The sequence below is a fragment of the Mytilus californianus genome, unplaced genomic scaffold (genome assembly GCF_021869535.1).
Source record: "Mytilus californianus isolate M0D057914Y unplaced genomic scaffold, xbMytCali1.0.p SCAF_8, whole genome shotgun sequence".
In the NCBI taxonomy this organism is placed as follows: domain Eukaryota; kingdom Metazoa; phylum Mollusca; class Bivalvia; order Mytilida; family Mytilidae; genus Mytilus; species Mytilus californianus.
The window spans coordinates 37,645,111-37,654,160 of record NW_026262734.1 but is presented as its reverse complement, the minus strand read 5'-3'; positions in this window follow the sequence as shown (position 1 = coordinate 37,654,160).

Below are 9,050 nucleotides of genomic sequence, written 5' to 3'. Positions count from 1 at the left end.
AAATACCAGAATTTTAAATGAGGAGATTCTTTTGATCTTCCAAACACCACTTTTCCGATTCTAAGATTACCTCATTATCATTCAAAGAATCTGTGTACTGGCGGTAAGCGTTTGGCAATAAAATGTAAAGTGTACATGCTGTAACTTGGTGTGCTCTATGTGTTTTTGTAACATGAGACGCCTCCAGGAATGAATCTGCTGTACTGGGTGATGTTATAACCTGGGCATTTATTAAAACACTTGTCCATCCACTATCGTCAATTAAACTACCAAGGGCTTTGAACGCAGCCATTCTATGTGTAGTCTGCCGAATATCATGCCAAAGTTTTCCTCACGATAAATCTAAGGCCAGTTTCATTATATCAATTTTACTACTGTGAAAAGTGGTTGGTCAAAACCAACAACGGGGGTTTACCTCGATTAAGCTTTCTTACAGCGCTACGAATAAGTTTAATGAATGACGTATCATTGCAACGGATTTAGCCTGATCGTAAACCCGAGGTAGAAGGGCAGACATTGCTGGTAGATTATTCCCATCTGGGAAAGATCAAGCATGATAGGCGGACTAAGAAATGTTTTTCTCAACTTTAGCCTTAATACTTGAATTTTCCGCAACATCTTTGAGCCATTTGACTTCCCCTTTTAATGCAACTAGGATTGAAGACGTATCAATGATATTTCTCTTTCCGCTAATGGGATATCTGGTTTGCGGAATCTCAATACAGCTGGTGGAAGATTTGAATAACTCTCTAGTAAAAATGATACTTTCTTTGACTGGCATTTTAAAATAGCTTCAGATTGGTCAGATGTTTGCAAAACTCCTTGAATATCTTTCGAAATATGTTTGAATAAAGATATACCGGTACCATGAAATGAATCTTTTGATGATATACTACTTGGAATGTGATCAATGTTGTCTAGAGCAGAAGAAGTGAATACATTTTGCAGTAGATGGGTAGGGCAAACAAATACCTTCCTGGATATAACGACAACAAACATCATTAACCAACAAAGTAGAAATTTCTAACAATCTGTCATAGGAAACAGATAGTCCTAGTTTGAAGAAAGTGTCTACATTTTCTATTCTTGCAGTGGATCATGATTCCCAAATAAGCACGTACGGGGGGCTCATGATCTTTCATATGACGTTGGATAGTTTCTTTGTACAACTATTCATCAGAAGCTTTGCCGTTGTTAATGTTGACTGCGAATATGAACGATCCGGAATGTTAGGTCTAAACTGAATCATATCGACCAAAGAAAGCAATGACGGGGGTACAGAATCTTCTTTGGATTTTTATAATGGTTCCATATGCAAAAATGTTCATTAGCATTATATCTAACATTGTGAAAAGTTTCATGCTTTTACTATAAAGTGGTCAATTATACCAATAAATTGAACATAGCCTCTTGACTATTGTCGACCATTTCGAATTTGGCGGCCATTTTGGAATTTGATTAGATGGCTCCATATCCAAAATTGTTTAAGCATCACAACTAACACTGTGCAATGTTTCAGACTTTTACTGTAAAGTTATCAATTATATCAGTATATAAGACTTAACCTCTTGACTATTGGCGGCCATTACGGAATTTGTTTTAGATGACTCCATATCCAAAAACATTTTTAACGTCATAACAAGCACTGTGCAAAGTTTCATGATTTTACTATAAACAGATCAATCATACCAATATATAGGCTTAGCCTCATGACTATTGGCGGCCATTTTGAATTTGGCAGCCATTCTGCAATTTTTGAGATGGCTCCATATCCAAAAATGTTTATAAGCATCATACCTAATGCTGTGCAAAGTTTCATGCTTTTACCATAAAGTTACCAATCGTGCCAAAATATTAGACTTAGCCACTGGACTATGTGTTCATGTTCTAATTAAAATAGTTTAATATGCTAGTAAGAAGATGTGGTATGATTGCCAATGAGACAACTCTCCACCAGAGACCAAATGACCTAGAAGTTAACGACTGTAGGTCACCGTATGGCCTTTAACAATGAGCAAAACTCATACCTCATAGTAAGAGATAAAAGGCTACGAAATGATGAATGTAAAACAATTCAAACGAGAAAACAAACGGCCTGATTTCTGTTAAAAACAATAAACGAAAAAACAAATGATATACAACAACAAACGACAAACACTGAAGTACATTTGTATTATATCATTTTTTACGGATTTCAGTGGTTAGGATGAAGTACGCATTTAAATGTTCAACGAAGTACAAACTTTAATTAGGGTTGTACTCTGATTATGGCGAAACCACGAAATCAAATATCCACGAAAAAAATATTTCCTCAATCCAAGTAAATTGGTACCAACGAAAATAGATTAAATCACAGACAGACAACATGTTTCAAGTTATACTGAATAGCTCATGTACCATTTTATAAGATTACAGGGAAGTCAATTCGAGAGTAATTCCTGTTAAAACAAGTTTTAACAAGTGATACATATCTTTGGTAAAAATTAACATCAAAATGTATACCTGAGATCTGGGAATAATGTATATATATTGCACCGTCAGCTGGTGATATGACATATGTTTTTAGACTATGATTTAACATGTTAAAGGACGGAAATAAAAAAAAAGTTTACTCTTCAAGGAATACTGAAAATGGACGCCTTTTAAATTTCAATTATCAATGATTAATTTGTAAACTAATTTTTTTTTAAATACACTTGTCTAATTCCAAACCGACCGGCATGCTTATGATATGTACATGTTAATTGAAAGCAATCGGTATTTAATCTAATGTCTTATCGAAGAATTGAGGTATTTTTGTGTAGTTTTTTGTGTAAGCTTTGACCGCAGCACATTTTATATGAAACGATGAAGAGTTTATGAATTGCTGTTAAAAAATGGTTATTCCGATCGGTTTTTATCTACAGTTATAAAGACATCATTTTCGTTGTCATAGTAAAACATATTATAAGGAATTTGTTAAATAATGAGCGCCGAAAAATACCAAAGAGATATTGAAACTCATAAGTCAAACACAACTGACAATGACACCCCCCCCCCCCCCCCCAAAAAAAAAAAATTAATTAAAAATTAACAGACAAACAACAGTATACATACAAAATAGAAAACTAAAGACTTACGATTATTAATTTGAACATCCTTTCTTGTCACTTACAAAAATCTCAATGAAAAATTAGAAAATGCTCTAGATTCATTCATGTGTAAAGTGTATTCCCCTTTTTGCTAGTGAGACTTTCAGTTTCTTGTGTATATTGAAGTTGAGTATATTTGTTGTTTCTTAATTGTTTTTCCACACTTCATTGCAAGTTGAAGACGGCCATAGTACTGGTTTGAGCGGAATTTCTTTGCTGGATCGTTTTTTTTACGTTACACCTGTGACTTGTTGAAGAACATGAATATATAGGTGTCGGGTTATATCAACAAATTACATAATGAAAAAAAATACTTTATAATTTTTTTTTGTATTCGAAATATATCGGTAAAGAAATTTAACAAATCTTTTATGGCTATTCTCCATTTCACATTCTAATTAGTCACCAAAATTTCATAATTGTAAATCTGAAGTCATCATTTCGAAAGATGTCTTTTATACAGTTTCTCTGTATTGTTAGACCGTTAATCATAATAACATGTATGTTCTGTGTCACTTATGACCACAGGTATGTCCCATGTGTCGTTACCACAGTTTCATTCTCATTTCCTAGATTGTGACAATTATCGAATGCAACATATACCGGTTCTGTTTGCCAAAAGCAAGACGATGCGGGTGTCACAAGTTAAGGAGGAACTGCTTACCGTTGTCTCTGTATAAATGTTTTGTGGACTGGTGATTGTCTGTTCGTCTTTTTTGTCGTTCCGGACATTGTACTGTTTGTTTTTTTTAAGAATTATTGCTTGATGATTGAGTTACACGTAAAATTAAAAACGTGATGTTTTTTTTTCTGCTGTAAACTAGGAAGGTATTCGAACAAAATAAGGCACGATCGGAAATGTTCTTCCATTTTCGTCCATTTTTATAATCTATGATACATTCTGAAACAGGTACATTTGTGTAAGGAGGGAACAAAATATTTTGAGTTCATGCGTGATATTACCTCACATTATACCAGATGCTTATTAAAATCCAATTTGGCAGTATTTGGTCACAGCACAATGGTGAAACAGCAAAACATAAGAAAAAACTGTAAAAATCAGTTGCATTTGGCTCAACTCAAAAGATCGGTACGAGACACAAAAACAACTAACATAAAAACAATAGACACAATGCAAATAAGAGTACTCGCAGTAACTGAAAGCTAGTTCAAAGCCAATTACAACTAATAAATAAATCATTTTATCCCAGACTAAAGTATCCATCAGTACACAACCAACGGATATAGTGTAAAGACGTCATAAACAGTATGAGAAACGCATGACCTTGTATACCTTGTATGCATATAATCTTTTATCTACGAAAATTAATCCAGATTGGTTACTTTTAACTTATCTGATAGAAAGACAAGATGTCTTTTTTCGATCATATACCAGACAAACATTGACAAATTCTCGTGCAGTTTAAGATTATTCTTGAAAATCAAATGGTCGGAGCTTTAAGCCGGATTTGTTTAGCTGAATTAAGTTAGGAATGCATATGGAAAATATGTCACGAACACAGCGATTTCTTCCAACCAATTTTCTCTATTTTTACACTTGTCATTAAAATTACATCAATGCCAAAAACAGAGCACACTATTACAGTCACAACTTTCGAATAAGCTGACTGATTGAATTTTCTAATAAATCATTGTAAAATTCTATTCGTTTGATGTGTTTGAACTTTTGAATTTGCCATTTGATACGGTAAGGGACTTTCCGATTTGAATTTTTCCTTGGAGTTCGGTATTTTTGTTATTTTACTTTTTTTTCCCATTATTTCATCCAACACAAAAAATCTGCTATATTCGACGCCAAATTGAATTAGTGTTTTATTGCTTCTTCTTCAGAATATCTCTAGAAGAGGCCCATTTTCCTGTACGTTTTTATAGCTCTTCACCGAAGATATTCTGGAGATGTAGAAAAGAGAGCACGCCGCAGATCTCATACGTTTGATGACACTCCCAGTGTAGGATAAGTCTGTGAATATACTTGAATGTCGTGTATAGAGTAAATTGTCTTCAGAGAGATGCTCCAAGATTTTGAAAACCTTGAAGTACATATAATGGATGGTGTAATAAAATATACAAACAAACAAAACAAAATATGCGGCTTTGATATAGTTAAACATGCTTTTAGGATTGACTGGGGAATAAAAAATATGGTCATATCCTGGACATCTCTCATTGGACGGTAAAGTAAAAAAGATACTTATAGGGACGTCCGTTTCTCTGTTTAGTTATCTGACTGAGGACGATCTACTGTTAAACCTCAACGTTTGATTTTGACGCATATAAATATGCTTATTTTTCCGTTTTATTCGGTTTGTGTTTTGTGTTCGACCTTTTGGGAGTCACTGATGAGTCTTCTGTAGACAAAACGATGATCTGGCGTACGCAAATTTAATTCTGGTATCTATGATGAGTTTATTTTACTACAAACTATACGCAAGAAAACAGCTGATTTCGAATTCATTCGTAGGCAGAACAATACTTAATACTTAACCATACTTAACGATAATATTATAAATTTTGTCTTTGAAAATGGAGATAAATGAATCATGGTTTTGTTCATTTAAAGTGATTAACTTTTTAACTTTTCAAGGGTCGGTATTGTATATATTTTTTACTCTGTCCCTTGATTTTGAGACAAATTAAAAAAAAAGTCAAGTGAAAAAGTATGTGACCATGAGTCTAGCTTCTGAATTCAAGAACTGTTTTACTCATTCAAGAATTAAATGATAAATGTCTGACTTTCAATTTGTCAGAACAAAAGAAGCCATTTGAATTAAAAAGTGTATTCCTAAATGGCTTTATTTGTAACTTCTGAATTCAAGAACTGTTTTACTCATTCAAGAATTAAATGATAAATGTCTGACTTTCGAATTGTCAGAACAAAAGAAGCCTTTTAAATTTAAAGGTTTATTCCTAAATGGCTTTATTTGTTGTTTATAGTTCTTTTCCTCATTAGACGTATGCTTGATAAACGTGTATTTCCTTTAATAACTGAAAAACTCCAAAGACTTCCGTTATTTCTTCTTAATTATCCTGATAGTAAAAGGTAAATCAAACATTTCCATAGAAACGAAGACATTGCTTTGCAAAAATCAATAAGATTTCCAGAAATGAAAAACAAATGTTTTCACATCACATGAAGCCGTATGCATATAAAACAAGGCAAAAAAAAAAAAAAAAAAGAAAAACGGGAAAAACATAACTGTTAGAAACTGGGAGCATATTATTGACTGTAAGTAAGTAAGTAAGTAAATTTTTATTATAGTGACATGTGTAATAACTGTTTAACAAAATACAAATGCATTACATAAACAATAAAATACACCCGACCCATTGGGTCTATAAGTCACTTTCAAAATCGTAAAACGTATTTCTTTTATCAGGGATTTTAAACAAAATAATGAAAAAGATTTAGCTAAATTCGAAATAATTAATTCATAAAGAAAAATTGAAAAATTTAAAAATAAATAAAACTGAAATAATTAAAAGACTAAGTCAATGTTCTGTTAAATAAATGATAAATTAATAATTATAATAAAGAATTGAAAATATTCAGATCGACTATGCAGTAACCTTTTTACATTTTGATACTACAGACAGATTCACTCTTTACTGTCAGCTAGATTATCAAAATTGAAATTATAATATACTGTTTATCAAGCTTTTCATGTGTATAACACTCCACGCCGATGTCGGAACGCTTTCACTGTATATACTTAGCCAGATTTCTAGGATAGTTTGTCATCAAAAAGAACATCTTTTCATCGTTGGTCATATCTAGTAATTCATTGCTAGGAAAGATATCATTAAAAGTACTTTCTCTAAAGTCATTGTATAAGGAGCAGTGGAGAATAAAGTGACACTCATCCTCCGTGGAGTTGCTGTTACATAACTTACATAAGCTATCATTTGGTTGCTCGCCGTTATATCTTCATGTCTCTAGCCTCAAAGGAAGAATTTCACATCTCAGTTGTGTTAGGAAAGATCGTTCACTTTTGTTCAAATTTAATTCAACATAAGTTTCTATTCCAAAATTTGCCTTTAGTTTCACATAAGTTCTCAACTTTGGAGTTTTCACAATGTCGTTTTACCACATACAGTTATAATATTCCTTCAAAATAGATTCGAACAAAGTCATACTAATGACGTCCTTGCGCTCAAAATATTCCACTATATCAAGTTTCGTGAGTATGTCTTTGAAATCAGAACACCAATTATTTCTACATATTTCATAGTCATGATTGAAAGCTTGTTTGGCAATGCGATTGTCATCAAATTGAATAAGTCTATTCCAAAGACACACAATATTAGTCCAATGTCTGTAGTGGCATGGGATCTATCCGATATCCCCATAAATACCAAGAAGAGGGACAAAACGATGTACTCCCAGAAAATAACGTATAGATCGGTTCTGGACGTTCTCTATGCCTTGAAACTTTCGGCTCCCAAATCTCCGGATGCATAGTCTAGTATAGGCACAACACATGAATAAAAAGGTTTCTCAAATGACTTAATTCCAATCTCTTTAAATGAGTGAATGTTAGAAATTATTTTTCCAAGTGTTCTACCAGCCCCTCTTGACAGTGCTTCGGCGGTTATGGTAGAATTTCCTTTAAATGTGAAATAACACCTAAGTATTTGTACTGGTCAACAACTTCGAGTTGATTTCTTCTGATCATGAAATTGTAATCAGTCTGCTTACATTTTGACTTCCTGAAGTGGACACATTTTGATTTATTCGTGTTGGTTAAGACTCTGCAGCGTTTGCATCAGCTCCCGAGATTGTTTAACAACAGTTGTAGACCGTCTTCGCTTTTGGCCAATAAAGCTATATCGTCTGCATAAAGTCACGCTGATAATTTCCTGCGAGATGTCAATGCAAATATTCAATTCGTTCAGTTCATCTATCAGGTCATTTATGAAAATTGAAAACAATGAAGGCGACAAATTGTCTCCTTGTTTTACACCAGTTGTACAGGGGAACCAGTCAATTAACTTTCCATTCAGTTTAACACAAGATTCGGAACTGTTGTAAATGCTCTTTATAGAGTTGTACATTTTACCATCTATATTATCAAGTAACAGTTTATAAAGCATCATTTCTCTGTCAACCAAATTGAAGCATTTTTTTAGGTCAATGAAAGCCACAAAAAGTTTATCGTTGTTCCAAATTGCATTATTCAATTTAAATATGTGATCCTCACACGAACGATTTCTTCTAAAGCCGTTTTGTTCGTCAACTAATTTGTCGTTGTTCTCTAAATAGTTCACGATCCTCTTATTAACTAAAGTGCTGTATACTTTGATACTGATACATGATAACACACTAACACCTCGATAATTCATAGGATCTCTAGCGTCTGTATTATAGTCTTTCAAAATAGGACTGTCTCAAAAATTAGCCTGGCATCCCTGCCCGATCTAGCTGCGCGTCGTATACTGACAGATTAGCCAGGACCCCAGGCTATCTCAAAAATTTTTTATATATAATTAAATACAACCGCTGACTAGTTTCTTACTACCTAGACCCTTTCCCATTTATTTATCTGTTAACAATTGAGATAAAATATTCGGGGACACTATTAACCACGACTTTCATTTTAACTATGGACGTGTGTGAAACCGATTAGATATAAACCTACGGAGATGTGGTATGATTGCCTATGAGACAACTATCCACCAAAGTTAAAATAAAGTGGATGTAAGCAATTATAGGCAACCGTACAGCCTTCAACAATGAGAAAAACCCATACCGTATAGTCGGCTATAAACCGCCTGGACATAAAAAATATGAAACAATTCAATTGAGAAAACTAAAACCAACCAAGGAATGCAAGACTTGCAATTCTCAGACCCCGGCCAGTAATATTTTTCAAGTTTGTTCTTCCCTGGATATACATCGTA